Source organism: Taudactylus pleione, unplaced genomic scaffold, assembly GCF_031769625.1.
Source record: "Taudactylus pleione unplaced genomic scaffold, aTauple2 ptg000050l, whole genome shotgun sequence".
NCBI lineage: Eukaryota > Metazoa > Chordata > Amphibia > Anura > Myobatrachidae > Taudactylus > Taudactylus pleione.
Window position 1 is genome coordinate 1370905 of NW_028284452.1, and position 18155 is coordinate 1389059.

The window sequence follows — 18155 nt, forward strand, 5'->3', positions numbered from 1 at the left end:
CAGGTTCAATACTTTTCCATCTCCGCAGAGGCAGTTTCTGTAGTGTAGTGGTTATCACGTTCGCCTAACACGCGAAAGGTCTCCAGTTCGAAACTGGGCAGAAACATTTTTTTTATTTAGGATTTTAGGATTTTTCTGTTACTAGTAGCAGAAAAAATATTTTTGAAAGCCCATATGCAAATTGCACTTCCAAGTTTAATTCTTTTTCGTTCCCCAAGAGGCAGTTTTTGTAGTGTAGTGGTTATCACATTCATCTCATATACGAAAGGTCCTCAGTTTGAAAGTAGGCAGAAACATACTTTTACTTTATGATTTTATGAGGATTCTGTTATTATGGGTCTTCCAGGTTCAATACTTTTCCGTCCTCGCAGAAGCAGTTTCTGTAGTGTAGTGGTTATCACGTTCACCTCACACGCGAAAGGTCACCTGTTCGAAACTGGGCAGAAACATACTTTTACGTTATGATTTTAATTCTGTTACTATGGCTCTTCCAGGTGCAATACTTTTCCGCCCCCACAGAGGCAGTTTCTGTAGTGTAGTGGTTATCACATTCACCTAACAAGCGAAAGGTCCCCAGTTTGAAAGTGGGCAGAAACATACTTTTACTTTCAATACTTTTCCATCCCCACAGAGACAGTTTCTGTAGTGTAGTGGTTTTCACGTTCGCCTAACACGCGAAAGGTACCCAGATTGAAAATGGGCAGAAACTTTTTTTTATTTATGATTTTTGGATTTTTCTGTTACTATTAGCAGAAAAAATATTTTTGAAAGCCCATATGCAAATTGCATTTCCGAGTTTAATTCTTTTCCGTTCTCCAAGAGGCAGTTTTTGTAGTGTAGTGGTTATCATATTCATCTCATATGCGAAAGGTACTCAGTTTGAAAGTAGGCAGAAACATACTTTTACTTTATGATTTTATTTGTATTCTGTTACTATGGCTCTTCCAGTTTCAATACTTTTCCGTTGGCACAGACACAGTTTCTGTAGTGTAGTGGTTATCACATTCGCCTAACACGCAAAAAGTTCCCAGTTTGAAACTGAGCAGAAACATACTTTTACGTTATGATTTTAAGAGTATTCTGTTACTATGGGTCTTCCAGGTTCAATATTTTTCCTTCCCTGCAGAGGCAGTTTCTGTAGTGTAGGGGTTATCACGTTCGCCTCACACGCGAAAGGTCCCCAGTTCGAAACTGGGCAGAAACATACTTTTACATTATAATTTTAAGAGTATTCTGTTACTATGGCTCTTCCAGGTTCAATACTTTTCCATCCCCACAGAGGCAGTTTCTGTAGTGTAGTGGTTATCACATTCACCTAACACGCGAAAGGTCCCTAGTTTGAAAGTGGGCAAAAACATACTTTTACTTTATGATTTTATGAGGAATCTTTTACTATGGGTCTTCCAGGTTCAATACTTTTCTGTCCCCGCAGAGGCAGTTTCTGTAGTGTAGTGGTTATCACGTTCGCCTCACACGCGAAAGGTCCCCAGTTTGAAAGTGGGCAGAAACATACTTTTACTTTCAATACTTTTCCATTCCCACAGAGGCAGTTTCTGTAGTGTAGTGGTTATCACGTTCGCCTAACACGCGAAAAGTCCCCAGTTCGAAACTGGGCAGAAACATAAATTTACTTTATGATTTTATGAGTATTCTGTTACTATGGGTCTTCCAGGTTCAATACTTTTCCAACCCCGCAGCGGCAGTTTCTGTAGTGTAGTGGTTATCACGTTCGCCTAACACGCGAAAGGTCCCCAGTTTGAAACTGGACAGAAACTTTTTTTTTATTTAAGATTTTAGGATTTTTCTGTTACTATTAGCAGAAAAAATATTTTTGAAAGCCCATATTGAAATTGCACTTCCGAGTTTAATTCTTTTCAGTTCTCCAAGAGGCAGTTTTTGTAGTGTAGTGGTTATCACATTCATCTCATATGCGAAAGGTCCTCAGTTTGAAAGTGGGCAGAAACATACTTTTACTTTATGATTTTTTGAGGATTCTGTTACTATGGGTCTTCCAGGTTCAATATTTTTCCATCCCTGCAGAGGCAGTTTCTGTAGTGTAGTGGTTATCACGTTCGCCTCACACGCGAAAGGTCCCCAGTTAGAAACTTGGCAGAAAAAAGTTTTACGTTATGATTTTAAGAGTATTCTGTTACTATTGCTCTTCCAGGTTCAATACTTTTCCGTACCCACAGAGGCAGTTTCTGTAGTGTAGTGGTTATCACATTCGCCTCAGACGCGAAAGGTCCCCAGTTTGAAAGTGGGCAGAAACATACTTTTACTTTAAGATTTTATGAGTATACTGTTACTATTGGTCTTCCAGGTTCAATACTTTTCCATCCCCACAGAGGCAGTTTCTGTAGTGTAGTGGTTATCACGTTCGCCTAACACGCGAAAGGTCCCCAGTTCGAAACTGGGCAGAAACATTTTTTTTATGTATGATTTTAGGATTTTTCTGTTACTAGAAGCAGAAAAAATATTTTTGAAAGCCCATATGCAAATTGCACTTCCAAGTTTAATTCTTTTCCGTTCCTCAAGAGGCAGTTTTTGTAGTGTAGTGGTTATCACATTCATCTCATATGCGAAAGGTCCTCAGTTTGAAAGTGGGCAGAAACATACTTTTACTTTATGATTTTATGAGGATTCTGTTACTATGGCTCTTTCAGGTTCAATACTTTTCCGTACCCACAGAGGCAGTTTCTGTAGTGTAGTGGTTATCACATTCGCCTCCCACGCGAAAGGTCCCCAGTTTGAAAGTGGGCAGAAACATACTTTTACGTTATGATTTTAAGAGTATTCTGTTACTATGGGTCTTCCAGGTTCATTATTTTTCTGTCCCTGCAGAGGCAGTTTCTGTAGTGTAGTGGTTATCACGTTCGCCTCATACGCGAAAGGTTCCCAGTTCGAAACTGGGCAGAAAAATACTTTTACGTTATGATTTTAAGAGTATTCTGTTACTATGGCTCTTCCAGGTTCAATACTTTTCCGTCCTCGCTGAAGCAGTTTCTGTAGTGTAGTGGTTATCACGTTCACCTCACACGCGAAACGTCCACTGTTCGAAACTGGGCAGAAACATACTTTTACGTTATGATTTTAATTCTGTTACTATGGGTCTTCCAGGTGCAATACTTTTCCGTTTTTGCAGAGGCAGTTTCTGTAGTGTAGTGGTTATCACGTTCGCCTCACACGCGAAAGGTCCCCATTTCGAAACTGGGCAGAAACATACTTTTACATTATGATTTTAAGAGTATTCTGTTACTATGGCTCTTCCAGGTTCAATACTTTTCCGTCCCCACAGAGGCAGTTTCTGTAGTGTAGTGGTTATCACATTCGCCTAACACGCGAAAGGTCCCCAGTTTGAAAGTGGGCAAAAACATACTTTTACTTTATGATTTTATGAGGATAATTTTACTATGGGTCTTCCAGGTTCAATACTTTTCTGTCCCCGCAGAGGCAGTTTCTGTAGTGTAGTGGTTATCACATTCGCCTCACACGCGAAAGGTCCCCAGTTTGAAAGTGGGCAAAAACATACTTTTACTTTATGATTTTATGAGGATTCTTTTACTATGGGTCTTCCAGGTTCAATACTTTTCAGTCCCTGCAGAGGCAGTTTCTGTAGTGTAGTGGTTATCACGTTCGCCTCACATGCGAAAGGTCCCCACTTTGAAACTGGGCAGAACCTTTTTTTTTATTTATGATTTTAGGATTTTTCTGTTACTATTAGCAGAAAAAATATTTTTGAAAGCCCATATGCAAATTGCACTTCCGAGTTTAATTCTTTTCAGTTCTCCAAGAGGCAGTTTTTGTAGTGTAGTGGTTATCATATTCATCTCATATGCGAAAGGTCCTCAGTTTGAAAGTAGGCAGAAACCTAATTTTACATTATAATTTTATTAGTATTCTGTTACTATGGCTCTTCCAGGTTCAATACTTTTCCGTTGGCACAGATGCAGTTTCTGTAGTGTAGTGGTTATCACGTTCGCCTAACACTCAAAAAGTTCCCAGTTTGAAACTGGGCAGAAATTTTCTTTTTATTTAGGATTTTTCTGTTACTATTAGCAGAAAAAATATTTTTGAAAGCCCATATGCAAATTGCACTACCAGGTTTAATACTTTTCCATTCCCCAAGAGGCAGTTTCTGTAGTGTAGTGGTTATCACGTTCATCTCATATGCGAAAGATCCTCAGTTTGAACGTGGGGCAGAAACATACTTTTACATTATGATTTTAAGAGTATTCTGTTACTATGGCTCTTCCAGGTTCAATACTTTGCCACTCCACAAGAGGCTGTTTCTGTAGTGTAGTGGTTATCACGTTCATCTCATATGCGAAAGATCCTCAGTTTGAAAGTGGGCAGAAACAAACTTTTACTTTATGATTTTTTGAGGATTCTCTTACTATGGGTCTTCCAGGTTCAATATTTTTCCAACCCTGCAGAGGCAGTTTCTGTAGTGTAGTGGTTATCACATTCACCTAACACGCGAAAGGTCCCTAGTTTGAAAGTGGGCAAAAACATACTTTTACTTTATGATTTTATGAGGAATCTTTTACTATGGGTCTTCCAGGTTCAATACTTTTCTGTCCCCGCAGAGGCAGTTTCTGTAGTGTAGTGGTTATCACGTTCGCCTCACACGCGAAAGGTCCCCAGTTTGAAAGTGGGCAGAAACATACTTTTACTTTCAATACTTTTCCATTCCCACAGAGGCAGTTTCTGTAGTGTAGTGGTTATCACGTTCGCCTAACACGCGAAAAGTCCCCAGTTCGAAACTGGGCAGAAACATAAATTTACTTTATGATTTTATGAGTATTCTGTTACTATGGGTCTTCCAGGTTCAATACTTTTCCAACCCCGCAGCGGCAGTTTCTGTAGTGTAGTGGTTATCACGTTCGCCTAACACGCGAAAGGTCCCCAGTTTGAAACTGGACAGAAACTTTTTTTTTATTTAAGATTTTAGGATTTTTCTGTTACTATTAGCAGAAAAAATATTTTTGAAAGCCCATATTGAAATTGCACTTCCGAGTTTAATTCTTTTCAGTTCTCCAAGAGGCAGTTTTTGTAGTGTAGTGGTTATCACATTCATCTCATATGCGAAAGGTCCTCAGTTTGAAAGTGGGCAGAAACATACTTTTACTTTATGATTTTTTGAGGATTCTGTTACTATGGGTCTTCCAGGTTCAATATTTTTCCATCCCTGCAGAGGCAGTTTCTGTAGTGTAGTGGTTATCACGTTCGCCTCACACGCGAAAGGTCCCCAGTTAGAAACTTGGCAGAAAAAAGTTTTACGTTATGATTTTAAGAGTATTCTGTTACTATTGCTCTTCCAGGTTCAATACTTTTCCGTACCCACAGAGGCAGTTTCTGTAGTGTAGTGGTTATCACATTCGCCTCAGACGCGAAAGGTCCCCAGTTTGAAAGTGGGCAGAAACATACTTTTACTTTAAGATTTTATGAGTATACTGTTACTATTGGTCTTCCAGGTTCAATACTTTTCCATCCCCACAGAGGCAGTTTCTGTAGTGTAGTGGTTATCACGTTCGCCTAACACGCGAAAGGTCCCCAGTTCGAAACTGGGCAGAAACATTTTTTTTATGTATGATTTTAGGATTTTTCTGTTACTAGAAGCAGAAAAAATATTTTTGAAAGCCCATATGCAAATTGCACTTCCAAGTTTAATTCTTTTCCGTTCCTCAAGAGGCAGTTTTTGTAGTGTAGTGGTTATCACATTCATCTCATATGCGAAAGGTCCTCAGTTTGAAAGTGGGCAGAAACATACTTTTACTTTATGATTTTATGAGGATTCTGTTACTATGGCTCTTTCAGGTTCAATACTTTTCCGTACCCACAGAGGCAGTTTCTGTAGTGTAGTGGTTATCACATTCGCCTCCCACGCGAAAGGTCCCCAGTTTGAAAGTGGGCAGAAACATACTTTTACGTTATGATTTTAAGAGTATTCTGTTACTATGGGTCTTCCAGGTTCATTATTTTTCTGTCCCTGCAGAGGCAGTTTCTGTAGTGTAGTGGTTATCACGTTCGCCTCATACGCGAAAGGTTCCCAGTTCGAAACTGGGCAGAAAAATACTTTTATGTTATGATTTTAAGAGTATTCTGTTACTATGGCTCTTCCAGGTTCAATACTTTTCCGTCCTCGCTGAAGCAGTTTCTGTAGTGTAGTGGTTATCACGTTCACCTCACACGCGAAACGTCCACTGTTCGAAACTGGGCAGAAACATACTTTTACGTTATGATTTTAATTCTGTTACTATGGGTCTTCCAGGTGCAATACTTTTCCGTTTTTGCAGAGGCAGTTTCTGTAGTGTAGTGGTTATCACGTTCGCCTCACACGCGAAAGGTCCCCATTTCGAAACTGGGCAGAAACATACTTTTACATTATGATTTTAAGAGTATTCTGTTACTATGGCTCTTCCAGGTTCAATACTTTTCCGTCCCCACAGAGGCAGTTTCTGTAGTGTAGTGGTTATCACATTCGCCTAACACGCGAAAGGTCCCCAGTTTGAAAGTGGGCAAAAACATACTTTTACTTTATGATTTTATGAGGATAATTTTACTATGGGTCTTCCAGGTTCAATACTTTTCTGTCCCCGCAGAGGCAGTTTCTGTAGTGTAGTGGTTATCACATTCGCCTCACACGCGAAAGGTCCCCAGTTTGAAAGTGGGCAAAAACATACTTTTACTTTATGATTTTATGAGGATTCTTTTACTATGGGTCTTCCAGGTTCAATACTTTTCAGTCCCTGCAGAGGCAGTTTCTGTAGTGTAGTGGTTATCACGTTCGCCTCACATGCGAAAGGTCCCCACTTTGAAACTGGGCAGAACCTTTTTTTTTATTTATGATTTTAGGATTTTTCTGTTACTATTAGCAGAAAAAATATTTTTGAAAGCCCATATGCAAATTGCACTTCCGAGTTTAATTCTTTTCAGTTCTCCAAGAGGCAGTTTTTGTAGTGTAGTGGTTATCATATTCATCTCATATGCGAAAGGTCCTCAGTTTGAAAGTAGGCAGAAACCTAATTTTACATTATAATTTTATTAGTATTCTGTTACTATGGCTCTTCCAGGTTCAATACTTTTCCGTTGCCACAGATGCAGTTTCTGTAGTGTAGTGGTTATCACGTTCGCCTAACACTCAAAAAGTTCCCAGTTTGAAACTGGGCAGAAATTTTCTTTTTATTTAGGATTTTTCTGTTACTATTAGCAGAAAAAATATTTTTGAAAGCCCATATGCAAATTGCACTACCAGGTTTAATACTTTTCCATTCCCCAAGAGGCAGTTTCTGTAGTGTAGTGGTTATCACGTTCATCTCATATGCGAAAGATCCTCAGTTTGAACGTGGGGCAGAAACATACTTTTACATTATGATTTTAAGAGTATTCTGTTACTATGGCTCTTCCAGGTTCAATACTTTGCCACTCCACAAGAGGCTGTTTCTGTAGTGTAGTGGTTATCACGTTCATCTCATATGCGAAAGATCCTCAGTTTGAAAGTGGGCAGAAACAAACTTTTACTTTATGATTTTTTGAGGATTCTCTTACTATGGGTCTTCCAGGTTCAATATTTTTCCAACCCTGCAGAGGCAGTTTCTGTAGTGTAGTGGTTATCACGTTCGCCTCACACGCGAAAGGTCCCCAGTTCGAAACTCGGCAGAAACATATTTTTACGTTATGATTTTAAGAGTATTCTGTTACTAAGGCTCTTCCAGGTTCAATACTTTTCCGTACCCACAGAGGCAGTTTCTGTAGTGTAGTGGTTATCATATTCGCCTCAGACGCGAAAGGTCCCCAGTTTGAAAGTGGGCAGAAACATACTTTTACTTTATGATTTTATGAGGATACTGTTACTATGGGTCTTCCAGGTTCAATACTTTTCCATCTCCGCAGAGGCAGTTTCTGTAGTGTAGTGGTTATCACGTTCGCCTAACACGCGAAAGGTCTCCAGTTCGAAACTGGGCAGAAACATTTTTTTTATTTAGGATTTTAGGATTTTTCTGTTACTAGTAGCAGAAAAAATATTTTTGAAAGCCCATATGCAAATTGCACTTCCAAGTTTAATTCTTTTCCGTTCCCCAAGAGGCAGTTTTTGTAGTGTAGTGGTTATCACATTCATCTCATATACGAAAGGTCCTCAGTTTGAAAGTAGGCAGAAACATACTTTTACTTTATGATTTTATGAGGATTCTGTTACTATGGGTCTTCCAGGTTCAATACTTTTCCGTCCTCGCAGAAGCAGTTTCTGTAGTGTATTGGTTATCACGTTCACCTCACACGCGAAAGGTCACCCGTTCGAAACTGGGCAGAAACATACTTTTACGTTATGATTTTAATTCTGTTACTATGGCTCTTCCAGGTGCAATACTTTTCCGCCCCCACAGAGGCAGTTTCTGTAGTGTAGTGGTTATCACATTCACCTAACAAGCGAAAGGTCCCCAGTTTGAAAGTGGGCAGAAACATACTTTTACTTTCAATACTTTTCCATCCCCACAGAGACAGTTTCTGTAGTGTACTGGTTATCACGTTCGCCTAACACGCGAAAGGTACCCAGATTGAAAATGGGCAGAAACTTTTTTTTATTTATGATTTTTGGATTTTTCTGTTACTATTAGCAGAAAAAATATTTTTGAAAGCCCATATGCAAATTGCATTTCCGAGTTTAATTCTTTTCCGTTCTCCAAGAGGCAGTTTTTGTAGTGTAGTGGTTATCATATTCATCTCATATGCGAAAGGTACTCAGTTTGAAAGTAGGCAGAAACATACTTTTACTTTATGATTTTATTTGTATTCTGTTACTATGGCTCTTCCAGTTTCAATACTTTTCCGTTGGCACAGACGCAGTTTCTGTAGTGTAGTGGTTATCACATTCGCCTAACACGCAAAAAGTTCCCAGTTTGAAACTGAGCAGAAACATACTTTTACGTTATGATTTTAAGAGTATTCTGTTACTATGGCTCTTCCAGGTTCAATACTTTTCCATCCCCACAGAGGCAGTTTCTGTAGTGTAGTGGTTATCACATTCACCTAACACGCGAAAGGTCCCTAGTTTGAAAGTGGGCAAAAACATACTTTTACTTTATGATTTTATGAGGAATCTTTTACTATGGGTCTTCCAGGTTCAATACTTTTCTGTTCACGCAGAGGCAGTTTCTGTAGTGTAGTGGTTATCACGTTCGCCTAACACGCGAAAAGTCCCCAGTTCGAAACTGGGCAGAAACATACTTTTACTTTATGATTTTATGAGTATTCTGTTACTATGGGTCTTCCAGGTTCAATACTTTTCCAACCCCGCAGCGGCAGTTTCTGTAGTGTAGTGGTTATCACATTCGCCTAACACGCGAAAGGTCCCCAGTTTGAAACTGGACAGAAACTTTTTTTTTATTTAAGATTTTAGGATTTTTCTGTTACTATTAGCAGAAAAAATATTTTTGAAAGCCCATATGCAAATTGCACTTCCGAGTTTAATTCTTTTCAGTTCTCCAAGAGGCAGTTTTTGTAGTGTAGTGGTTATCACATTCATCTCATATGCGAAAGGTCCTCAGTTTGAAAGTGGGCAGAAACATACTTTTACTTTATGATTTTATGAGGATTCTGTTACTATGGGTCTTCCAGGTTCAATATTTTTCCATCCCTGCAGAGGCAGTTTCTGTAGTGTAGTGGTTATAACGTTCGCCTCACACGCGAAAGGTCCCAAGTTAGAAACTTGGCAGAAAAAAGTTTTACGTTATGATTTTAAGAGTATTCTGTTACTATTGCTCTTCCAGGTTCAATACTTTTCCGTACCCACAGAGGCAGTTTCTGTAGTGTAGTGGTTATCACATTCGCCTCAGGCGCGAAAGGTCCCCAGTTTGAAAGTGGGCAGAAACATACTTTTACTTTAAGATTTTATGAGGATTCTGTTACTATGGGTCTTCCAGGTTCAATACTTTTCCGTCCTCGCAGAAGCAGTTTCTGTAGTGTAGTGGTTATCACGTTCGCCTAACAAGCGAAAGGTCCCCAGTTTGAAAGTAGGCAGAAATATACTTTTACTTTATGATTTTATGAGGATTCTTTTACTATGGGTCTTCCAGGTTCAATACTTTTCTGTCCCCGCAGAGGCAGTTTCTGTAGTGTAGTTGTTATCACGTTCGCCTCACAAGCGAAAGGTCCCCAGTTTGAAAGTAGGCAGAAACATACTTTTACTTTCAATACTTTTCCATCCACACAGAGACAGTTTCTGTAGTTTAGTGGTTATCACGTTTGCCTAACACGCGAAAGGTCCCCAGATTGAAACTGGGCAGAAACTTTTTTTTTATTTATGATTTTTGGATTTTTCTGTTACTATTAGCAGAAAAAATATTTTTGAAAGCCCATATGCAAATTGCATTTCTGAGTTTAATTCTTTTCCGTTCTCCAAGAGGCAGTTTTTGTAGTGTAGTGGTTATCATATTCATCTCATATGCGAAAGGTACTCAGTTTGAAAGTAGGCAGAAACATACTTTTACTTTAAGATTTTATTAGTATTCTGTTACTATGGCTCTTCCAGTTTCAATACTTTTCCGTTGGCACAGACGCAGTTTCTGTAGTGTAGTGGTTATCACATTCGCCTAACACGCAAAAAGTTCCCAGTTTGAAACTGAGCAGAAACATACTTTTACGTTATGATTTTAAGAGTATTCTGTTACTATGGGTCTTCCAGGTTCAATATTTTTCCTTCCCTGCAGAGGCAGTTTCTGTAGTGTAGGGGTTATCACATTCGCCTCACACGCGAAAGGTCCCCAGTTCGAAACTGGGCAGAAACATACTTTTACATTATGATTTTAAGAGTATTCTGTTACTATGGCTCTTCCAGGTTCAATACTTTTCCGTCCCCACAGAGGCAGTTTCTGTAGTGTAGTGGTTATCACATTCACCTAACACGCGAAAGGTCCCTAGTTTGAAAGTGGGCAAAAACATACTTTTACTTTATGATTTTATGAGGATTCTTTTACTATGGGTCTTCCAGGTTCAATACTTTTCTGTCCCCGCAGAGGCGGTTTCTGTAGTGTAGTGGTTATCACGTTCGCCTCACACGCGAAAGGTCCCCAGTTTGAAAGTGGGCAGAAACATACTTTTACTTTCAATACTTTTCCATTCCCGCAGAGGCAGTTTCTGTAGTGTAGTGGTTATCACGTTCGCCTAACATGCAAAAAGTCCCCAGTTCGAAACTGGGCAGAAACATACTTTTACTTTATGATTTTATGAGTATTCTGTTACTATGGGTTTTCCAGTTTCAATACTTTTCCAACCCCGCAGCGGCAGTTTCTGTAGTGTAGTGGTTATCACGTTCGCCTAACACGTGAAAGGTCCCCAGTTTGAAACTGGGCAGAAACTTTTTTTTTATTTAAGATTTTAGGATTTTTCTGTTACTATTAGCAGAAAAAATATTTTTGAAAGCCCATATGCAAATTGCACTTCCGAGTTTAATTCTTTTCAGTTCTCCAAGAGTCAGTTTTTGTAGTGTAGTGGTTATCACATTCATCTCATATGCGAAAGGTCCTCAGTTTGAATGTGGGCAGAAACATACTTTTACTTTATGATTTTTGGAGGATTCTGTTACTATGGCTCTTCCAGGTTCAATATTTTTCCATCCCTGCAGAGGCAGTTTCTGTAGTGTAGTGGTTATCACGTTTGCCTCACATGCGAAAGGTCCCCAGTTAGAAACTGGGCAGAAAATAGTTTTACGTTATGATTTTAAGAGTATTCTGTTACTATGGCTCTTCCAGGTTCAATACTTTTCCGTACCCACAGAGGCAGTTTCTGTAGTGTAGTGGTTATCACATTCGCCTCAGACGCGAAAGGTCCCCAGTTTGAAAGTGGGCAGAAACATACTTTTACTTTATGATTTTATGAGTATACTGTTACTATGGGTCTTCCAGGTTCAATACTTTTCCATCCCCACAGAGGCAGTTTCTGTAGTGTAGTGGTTATCACGTTCGCCTAACACGCGAAAGGTCCCTAGTTTGAAAGTGGGCAAAAACATACTTTTACTTTATGATTTTATGAGGATTCTTTTACTATGGGTCTTCCAGGTTCAATACTTTTCTGTCCCCGCAGACGCAGTTTCTGTAGTGTAGTGGTTATCACGTTCGCCTCACACGCGAAAGGTCCCCAGTTTGAAAGTGGGCAGAAGCATACTTTTACTTTCAATACTTTTCCATTCCCGCAGAGGCAATTTCTGTAGTGTAGTGGTTATCACGTTCGCCAAACACGCGAAAAGTCCTCAGTTCGAAACTGGGCAGAAACATACTTTTACTTTATGATTTTATGAGTATTCTGTTACTATGGGTCTTCCAGGTTCAATAATTTTCCAAACCCGCAGCGGCAGTTTCTGTAGTGTAGTGGTTATCACGTTCGCCTAACCAGCGGAAGGTCCCCAGTTTGAAACTGGGCAGAAACTTTTTTTTTATTTAAGATTTTAGGATTTTTCTGTTACTATTAGCAGAAAAAATATTTTTGAAAGCCCATATTGAAATTGCACTTCCGAGTTTAATTCTTTTCAGTACTCCAAGAGGCAGTTTTTGTAGTGTAGTGGTTATCACATTCATCTCATATGCGAAAGGTCCTCAGTTTGAAAGTGGGCAGAAACATACTTTTACTTTATGATTTTTTGAGGATTCTGTTACTATGGGTCTTCCAGGTTCAATATTTTTCCATCCCTGCAGAGGCAGTTTCTGTAGTGTAGTGGTTATCACGTTCGCCTCTCACGCAAAAGGTCCCCAGTTAGAAACTGGGCAGAAAATAGTTTTACGTTATGATTTTAAGAGTATTCTGTTACTATGGCTCTTCCAGGTTCAATACTTTTCCGTACCCACAGAGGCAGTTTCTGTAGTGTAGTGGTTATCACATTCGCCTCAGACGCGAAAGGTCCCCAGTTTGAAAGTGGGCAGAAACATACTTTTACTTTATGATTTTATGAGTATACTGTTACTATGGGTCTTCCAGGTTCAATACTTTTCCATCCCCACAGAGGCAGTTTCTGTAGTGTAGTGGTTATCACGTTCGCCTAACACGCGAAAGGTCCCCAGTTCGAAACTGGGCAGAAACATTTTTTTTATGAATGATTTTAGGATTTTTCTGTTACTAGAAGCAGAAAAAATATTTTTGAAAGCCCATATGCAAATTGCACTTCCAAGTTTAATTCTTTTCCGTTCCCCAAGAGGCAGTTTTTGTAGTGTAGTGGTTATCACATTCATCTCATATGCGAAAGGTCCTCAGTTTGAAAGTGGACAGAAACATACTTTTACTTTATGATTTTATGAGGATACTGTTACTATGGGTCTTCCAGATTCAATACTTTTCCATCCCCGCAGGGCAGTTTCTGTAGTGTAGTGGTTATCTCGTTCACCTAACACGCGAAAGGTCCCCAGTTCAAAACTGGGCAGAACCTTTTTTTTTATTTATGATTTTAGGATTTTTCTGTTAATAGTAGCAGAAAAACTATTTTTGAAATCCCATATGCAAATTGCACTTCCAAGTTTGATTCTTTTCCGTTCCCCAAGAGGCAGTTTTTGTAGTGCAGTGGTTATCACATTCATCTCATATGCAAAAGGTCCTCAGTTTGAAACTGGGCAGAAACATACTTTAACTTTATGATTTAATGAGGATTCTGTTACTATGGATCTTCCAGGTGCAATACTTTCCGTTTTTGCAGAGGCAGTTTCTGTAGTGTAGTGGTTATAACGTTTGCCTCAAATGCGAAAGGTCGCCAGTTCGAAACTGGGCAGAAACATACTTTTACTTTATGATTTTAAGAGTATTCTGTTACTATGGCTCTTCCAGGTTCAATACTTTTCCGTCCCCACAGAGGCAGTTTCTGTAGTGTAGTGGTTATCACATTCGCCTAACACGCGAAAGGTCCCCAGTTTGAAAGTGGGCAAAAACATACTTTTACTTTATGATTTTATGAGGATTCTTTTACTATGGGTCTTCCAGGTTCAATACTTTTCTGTCCCCGCAGAGGCAGTTTCTGTAGTGTAGTGGTTATCACGTTCGCCTAACACGCAAAAAGTTCCCAGTTTGAAACAGGGCAGAAAATTTCTTTTTATTTTGGATTTTTCTGGTACTATTAGCAGAAAAAATATTTTTGAAAGCCCATATGCAAATTGCACTTCCAGGTTTAATTCTTTTCCATTCCCCAAGAGGCAGTTTCTGTAGTGTAGTGGTTATCACGTTTATCTCATATGCAGAAGATCCTCAGTTTGAAAGTGGGGCAGAAACATACTTTTACATTTTGATTTTAAGAGTATTCTGTTACTATGGCTCTTCCAGGTTCAATACTTTGCCACTCCACAAGAGGCTGTTTCTGTAGTGTAGTGGTTATCACGTTCGTCTAACACGCGAAAGGTCCCCTGTTTGAAACTGGGCAGGAATTTATTTTTTATTCAGGATTTTTCTGTTACTATTAGTCTAAAAAATAATATTGGAAGCCCATATGCAAATTGCACTTACAAGTTTAATTATTTTCCGTTCCCCAAGAGGCAGTTATTGTAGTGTAGTGGTTATCACATTCATCTCATATGCAAAAGGTCCTCAGTTTGAAAGTGGGCAGAAACATACTTTTACTTTATGATTTTATGAGGATTCTGTTACTATGGGTCTTCCAGGTTCAATACTTTTCCGTCCTCGCAGAGATAGTTTCTGTAGTGTAGTGGTTATTATGTTCGCCTCACACGCGAAAGGTCCCCAGTTCGAAACTGGGCAGAAACATACTTTTATGTTATGATTTTAAGAGTATTCTGTTACTATGGCTCTTCCAGGTGCAATACTTTTCCATCCTCTCGGAGGCAGTTTCTGTAGTGTAGTGGTTATCACGTTTGCCTCACACGCAAAAGGTCTCCAGTTCGAAACTGGGCAGAAACATACTTTTACGTTATGATTTTAAGAGTATGCTGTTACTATGGCTCTTCCAGGTTCAATACTTTCCATCCCCACAGAGGCAGTTTCTGTAGTGTAGTGGTTATCACATTCGCCTAACACTCAAAAAGTTCCCAGTTTGAAACTGGGCAGAAAATTTCTTTTTATTCAGGATTTTTCTGTTACTATTAGCAGAAAAAATATTTTTGAAAGCCCATATGCAAATTGCACTTCCACGTTTAATTCTTTTCCATTCCCCAAGAGGCAGTTTCTGTAGTGTAGTGGTTATCACGTTCATCTCATATGCGAAAGATCCTCAGTTTGAAAGTGGGGCAGAAACATACTTTTACATTATGATTTTAAGAGTATTCTGTTACTATGGCTCTTCCAGGTTCAATACTTTGCCACTCCACAAGAGGCTGTTTCTGTAGTGTAGTGGTTATCACATTCATCTCATATGCGAAAGATCCTCAGTTTGAAAGTGGGCAGAAACATACTTTTACTTTATGATTTTATGAGTATTCTGTTACCTATGGGTCTTCCAGGTTCAATACTTTTCCGTCCTTGCAGAGGTAGTTTCTGTAGTGTAGTGGTTATCGCGTTCGCCTCACACGCGAAAGGTCCCCAGTTCGAAACTGGGCAGAAACATACTTTTACGTTATGATTTTAAGAGTATTCTGTTACTATGGCTCTTCCAGGTTCAATACTTTCCGTCCCCCACACAGGCAGTTTCTGTAGTGTAGTGGTTATCACATTCGCCTAACACACAAAAGGTCCCCAGTTTGAAAGTGGGCAGAAACATACTTTTACATAATGATTTTATGAGGATACTGTTACTATGGGTCTTCCAGGTTCAATACTTTTCCATCCCCGCAGAGGCAGTTTCTGTAGTGTAGTGGTTATCTCGTTCGCCTAACACGCGAAAGGTCCCCATTTCAAAACTGGGCAGAAACATTTTTTTTATTTAGGATTTTAGGATTTTTCTGTTACTAGTAGCAGAAAAAATATTTTTGAAAGCCCATATGCAAATTGCACTTCCAAGTTTGATTCTTTTCCGTTCCCCAAGAGGCAGTTTTTGTAGTGCAGTGGTTATCACATTCATCTCATATGCAAAAGGTCCTCAGTTTGAAAGTAGGCAGAAACATACTTTTACTTTATGATTTTATGAGGATTCTGTTACTATGGATCTTCCAGGTTCAATACTTTTCCAACCTCGCAGAAGCAGTTTCTGTAGCGTAGTGGATATCATGTTCGCCTTACACGCGAAAGGTCCCCTGTTCGAAACTGGGCAGAAACATACTTTTACTTTATGATTTTAAGAGTATTCTGTTACTATGGCTCTTCCAGGTTCAATACTTTTCCGACCCCACAGACGCAGTTTCTGTAGTGTAGTGGTTATCACATTCGCCTAACACGCGAAAGGTCCCCAGTTTGAAAGTGGGCAAAAACATACTTTTACTTTATGATTTTATGAGGATTCTTTTACTATGGGTCTTCCAGGTTCAATACTTTTCTGTCCCCGCAGAGGCAGTTTCTGTAGTGTAGTGGTTATCACGTTCGCCTAACACGCGAAAGGTCCCCAGTTTGAAACTGGGCAGAAACTTTTTTTTTATTTATGATTTTAGGATTTTTCTGTTACTATTAGCAGAAAAAATATTTTTGAAAGCCCATATGCAAATTGCCCTTCCGAGTTTAATTCTTTTCAGTTCTCCAAGAGGCAGTTTTTGTAGTGTAGTGGTTATCATATTCATCTCATATGCGAAAGGTCCTCAGTTTGAAAGTAGGCAGAAACATACTTTTACTTTATGATTTTATTAGTATTCTGTTACTATGGCTCTTCCAGGTTCAATACTTTTCCGTTGGCACAGACTCAGTTTCTGTAGTGTAGTGGTTATCACGTTCGCCTAACACGCAAAAAGTTCCCAGTTTGAAACAGGGCAGAAAATTTCTTTTTATTTTGGATTTTTCTGGTACTATTAGCAGAAAAAATATTTTTGAAAGCCCATATGCAAATTGCACTTCCAGGTTTAATTCTTTTCCATTCCCCAAGAGGCAGTTTCTGTAGTGTAGTGGTTATCACGTTTATCTCATATGCAGAAGATCCTCAGTTTGAAAGTGGGGCAGAAACATACTTTTACATTTTGATTTTAAGAGTATTCTGTTACTATGGCTCTTCCAGGTTCAATACTTTGCCACTCCACAAGAGGCTGTTTCTGTAGTGTAGTGGTTATCACGTTCGTCTAACACGCGAAAGGTCCCCTGTTTGAAACTGGGCAGAAATTTATTTTTTATTCAGGATTTTTCTGTTACTATTAGTCTAAAAAATAATATTGGAAGCCCATATGCAAATTGCACTTACAAGTTTAATTATTTTCCGTTCCTCAAGAGGCAGTTATTGTAGTGTAGTGGTTATCACATTCATCTCATATGCGAAAGGTCCTCAGTTTGAAAGTGGGCAGAAACATACTTTTACTTTATGATTTTATGAGGATTCTGTTACTATGGGTCTTCCAGGTTCAATACTTTTCCATCCTCGCAGAGGTAGTTTCTGTAGTGTAGTGGTTATTATGTTCGCCTCACACGCGAAAGGTCCCCAGTTCGAAACTGGGCAGAAACATACTTTTATGTTATGATTTTAAGAGTATTCTGTTACTATGGCTCTTCCAGGTGCAATACTTTTCCATCCTCTCAGAGGCAGTTTCTGTAGTGTAGTGGTTATCACGTTTGCCTCACACGCAAAAGGTCTCCAGTTCGAAACTGGGCAGAAACATACTGTTACGTTATGATTTTAAGAGTATGCTGTTAGTATGGCTCTTCCAGGTTCAATACTTTCCATCCCCACAGAGGCAGTTTCTGTAGTGTAGTGGTTATCACGTTCGCCTAACACTCAAAAAGTTCCCAGTTTGAAACTGGGCAGAAAATTTCTTTGTATTTAGGATTTTTCTGTTACTATTAGCAGAAAAAATATTTTTGAAAGCCCAAATGCAAATTGCACTTCCACGTTTAATTATTTTCCATTCCCCAAGAGGCAGTTTCTGTAGTGTAGTGGTTATCACGTTCATCTTATATGCGAAAGATCCTCAGTTTGAAAGTGGGGCAGAAACATACTTTTACATTATGATTTTAAGAGTATTCTGTTACTATGGCTCTTCCAGGTTCAAAACTTTGCCACTCCACAAGAGGCTGTTTCTGTAGTGTAGTGGTTATCACATTCATCTCATATGCGAAAGATCCTCAGTTTGAAATTGGGCAGAAACATACTTTTACTTTATGATTTT

The 18155-nt window shown here is 39.1% G+C and overlaps 25 non-coding genes across 25 annotated transcripts; all 25 read left to right on the forward strand.

Annotated features, from left to right (window-relative positions):
• Positions 1-33: 33 nt before the first annotated feature.
• Positions 34-106, forward strand: TRNAV-AAC (transfer RNA valine (anticodon AAC)). The gene has a single exon. It is a non-coding gene; the product is annotated as a tRNA-Val (tRNA).
• Positions 107-1131: 1025 nt separating this feature from the next.
• Positions 1132-1204, forward strand: TRNAV-CAC (transfer RNA valine (anticodon CAC)). The gene has a single exon. It is a non-coding gene; the product is annotated as a tRNA-Val (tRNA).
• Positions 1205-1549: 345 nt separating this feature from the next.
• TRNAV-AAC (transfer RNA valine (anticodon AAC)) lies at positions 1550-1622 on the forward strand. The gene has a single exon. It is a non-coding gene; the product is annotated as a tRNA-Val (tRNA).
• An 80-nt stretch (positions 1623-1702) lies between these two features.
• TRNAV-AAC (transfer RNA valine (anticodon AAC)) lies at positions 1703-1775 on the forward strand. Its single transcript has one exon. It is a non-coding gene; the product is annotated as a tRNA-Val (tRNA).
• Positions 1776-2350: 575 nt separating this feature from the next.
• TRNAV-AAC (transfer RNA valine (anticodon AAC)) lies at positions 2351-2423 on the forward strand. The gene has a single exon. It is a non-coding gene; the product is annotated as a tRNA-Val (tRNA).
• A 724-nt stretch (positions 2424-3147) lies between these two features.
• TRNAV-CAC (transfer RNA valine (anticodon CAC)) lies at positions 3148-3220 on the forward strand. The gene has a single exon. It is a non-coding gene; the product is annotated as a tRNA-Val (tRNA).
• A 1483-nt stretch (positions 3221-4703) lies between these two features.
• Positions 4704-4776, forward strand: TRNAV-AAC (transfer RNA valine (anticodon AAC)). Its single transcript has one exon. It is a non-coding gene; the product is annotated as a tRNA-Val (tRNA).
• An 80-nt stretch (positions 4777-4856) lies between these two features.
• TRNAV-AAC (transfer RNA valine (anticodon AAC)) lies at positions 4857-4929 on the forward strand. Its single transcript has one exon. It is a non-coding gene; the product is annotated as a tRNA-Val (tRNA).
• A 575-nt stretch (positions 4930-5504) lies between these two features.
• On the forward strand, positions 5505-5577 carry TRNAV-AAC (transfer RNA valine (anticodon AAC)). Its single transcript has one exon. It is a non-coding gene; the product is annotated as a tRNA-Val (tRNA).
• Positions 5578-6301: 724 nt separating this feature from the next.
• TRNAV-CAC (transfer RNA valine (anticodon CAC)) lies at positions 6302-6374 on the forward strand. The gene has a single exon. It is a non-coding gene; the product is annotated as a tRNA-Val (tRNA).
• Positions 6375-7592: 1218 nt separating this feature from the next.
• Positions 7593-7665, forward strand: TRNAV-CAC (transfer RNA valine (anticodon CAC)). The gene has a single exon. It is a non-coding gene; the product is annotated as a tRNA-Val (tRNA).
• A 233-nt stretch (positions 7666-7898) lies between these two features.
• Positions 7899-7971, forward strand: TRNAV-AAC (transfer RNA valine (anticodon AAC)). Its single transcript has one exon. It is a non-coding gene; the product is annotated as a tRNA-Val (tRNA).
• Positions 7972-9149: 1178 nt separating this feature from the next.
• Positions 9150-9222, forward strand: TRNAV-AAC (transfer RNA valine (anticodon AAC)). The gene has a single exon. It is a non-coding gene; the product is annotated as a tRNA-Val (tRNA).
• An 80-nt stretch (positions 9223-9302) lies between these two features.
• TRNAV-AAC (transfer RNA valine (anticodon AAC)) lies at positions 9303-9375 on the forward strand. The gene has a single exon. It is a non-coding gene; the product is annotated as a tRNA-Val (tRNA).
• Positions 9376-10711: 1336 nt separating this feature from the next.
• On the forward strand, positions 10712-10784 carry TRNAV-CAC (transfer RNA valine (anticodon CAC)). The gene has a single exon. It is a non-coding gene; the product is annotated as a tRNA-Val (tRNA).
• Positions 10785-11129: 345 nt separating this feature from the next.
• TRNAV-AAC (transfer RNA valine (anticodon AAC)) lies at positions 11130-11202 on the forward strand. Its single transcript has one exon. It is a non-coding gene; the product is annotated as a tRNA-Val (tRNA).
• Positions 11203-11282: 80 nt separating this feature from the next.
• Positions 11283-11355, forward strand: TRNAV-AAC (transfer RNA valine (anticodon AAC)). The gene has a single exon. It is a non-coding gene; the product is annotated as a tRNA-Val (tRNA).
• A 993-nt stretch (positions 11356-12348) lies between these two features.
• TRNAV-AAC (transfer RNA valine (anticodon AAC)) lies at positions 12349-12421 on the forward strand. Its single transcript has one exon. It is a non-coding gene; the product is annotated as a tRNA-Val (tRNA).
• Positions 12422-12996: 575 nt separating this feature from the next.
• Positions 12997-13069, forward strand: TRNAV-AAC (transfer RNA valine (anticodon AAC)). The gene has a single exon. It is a non-coding gene; the product is annotated as a tRNA-Val (tRNA).
• Positions 13070-14657: 1588 nt separating this feature from the next.
• TRNAV-CAC (transfer RNA valine (anticodon CAC)) lies at positions 14658-14730 on the forward strand. Its single transcript has one exon. It is a non-coding gene; the product is annotated as a tRNA-Val (tRNA).
• Positions 14731-14810: 80 nt separating this feature from the next.
• TRNAV-CAC (transfer RNA valine (anticodon CAC)) lies at positions 14811-14883 on the forward strand. Its single transcript has one exon. It is a non-coding gene; the product is annotated as a tRNA-Val (tRNA).
• A 569-nt stretch (positions 14884-15452) lies between these two features.
• Positions 15453-15525, forward strand: TRNAV-CAC (transfer RNA valine (anticodon CAC)). Its single transcript has one exon. It is a non-coding gene; the product is annotated as a tRNA-Val (tRNA).
• Positions 15526-16407: 882 nt separating this feature from the next.
• TRNAV-AAC (transfer RNA valine (anticodon AAC)) lies at positions 16408-16480 on the forward strand. Its single transcript has one exon. It is a non-coding gene; the product is annotated as a tRNA-Val (tRNA).
• Positions 16481-17421: 941 nt separating this feature from the next.
• TRNAV-CAC (transfer RNA valine (anticodon CAC)) lies at positions 17422-17494 on the forward strand. Its single transcript has one exon. It is a non-coding gene; the product is annotated as a tRNA-Val (tRNA).
• An 80-nt stretch (positions 17495-17574) lies between these two features.
• Positions 17575-17647, forward strand: TRNAV-CAC (transfer RNA valine (anticodon CAC)). The gene has a single exon. It is a non-coding gene; the product is annotated as a tRNA-Val (tRNA).
• The last annotated feature ends 508 nt before the right edge of the window (positions 17648-18155 follow it).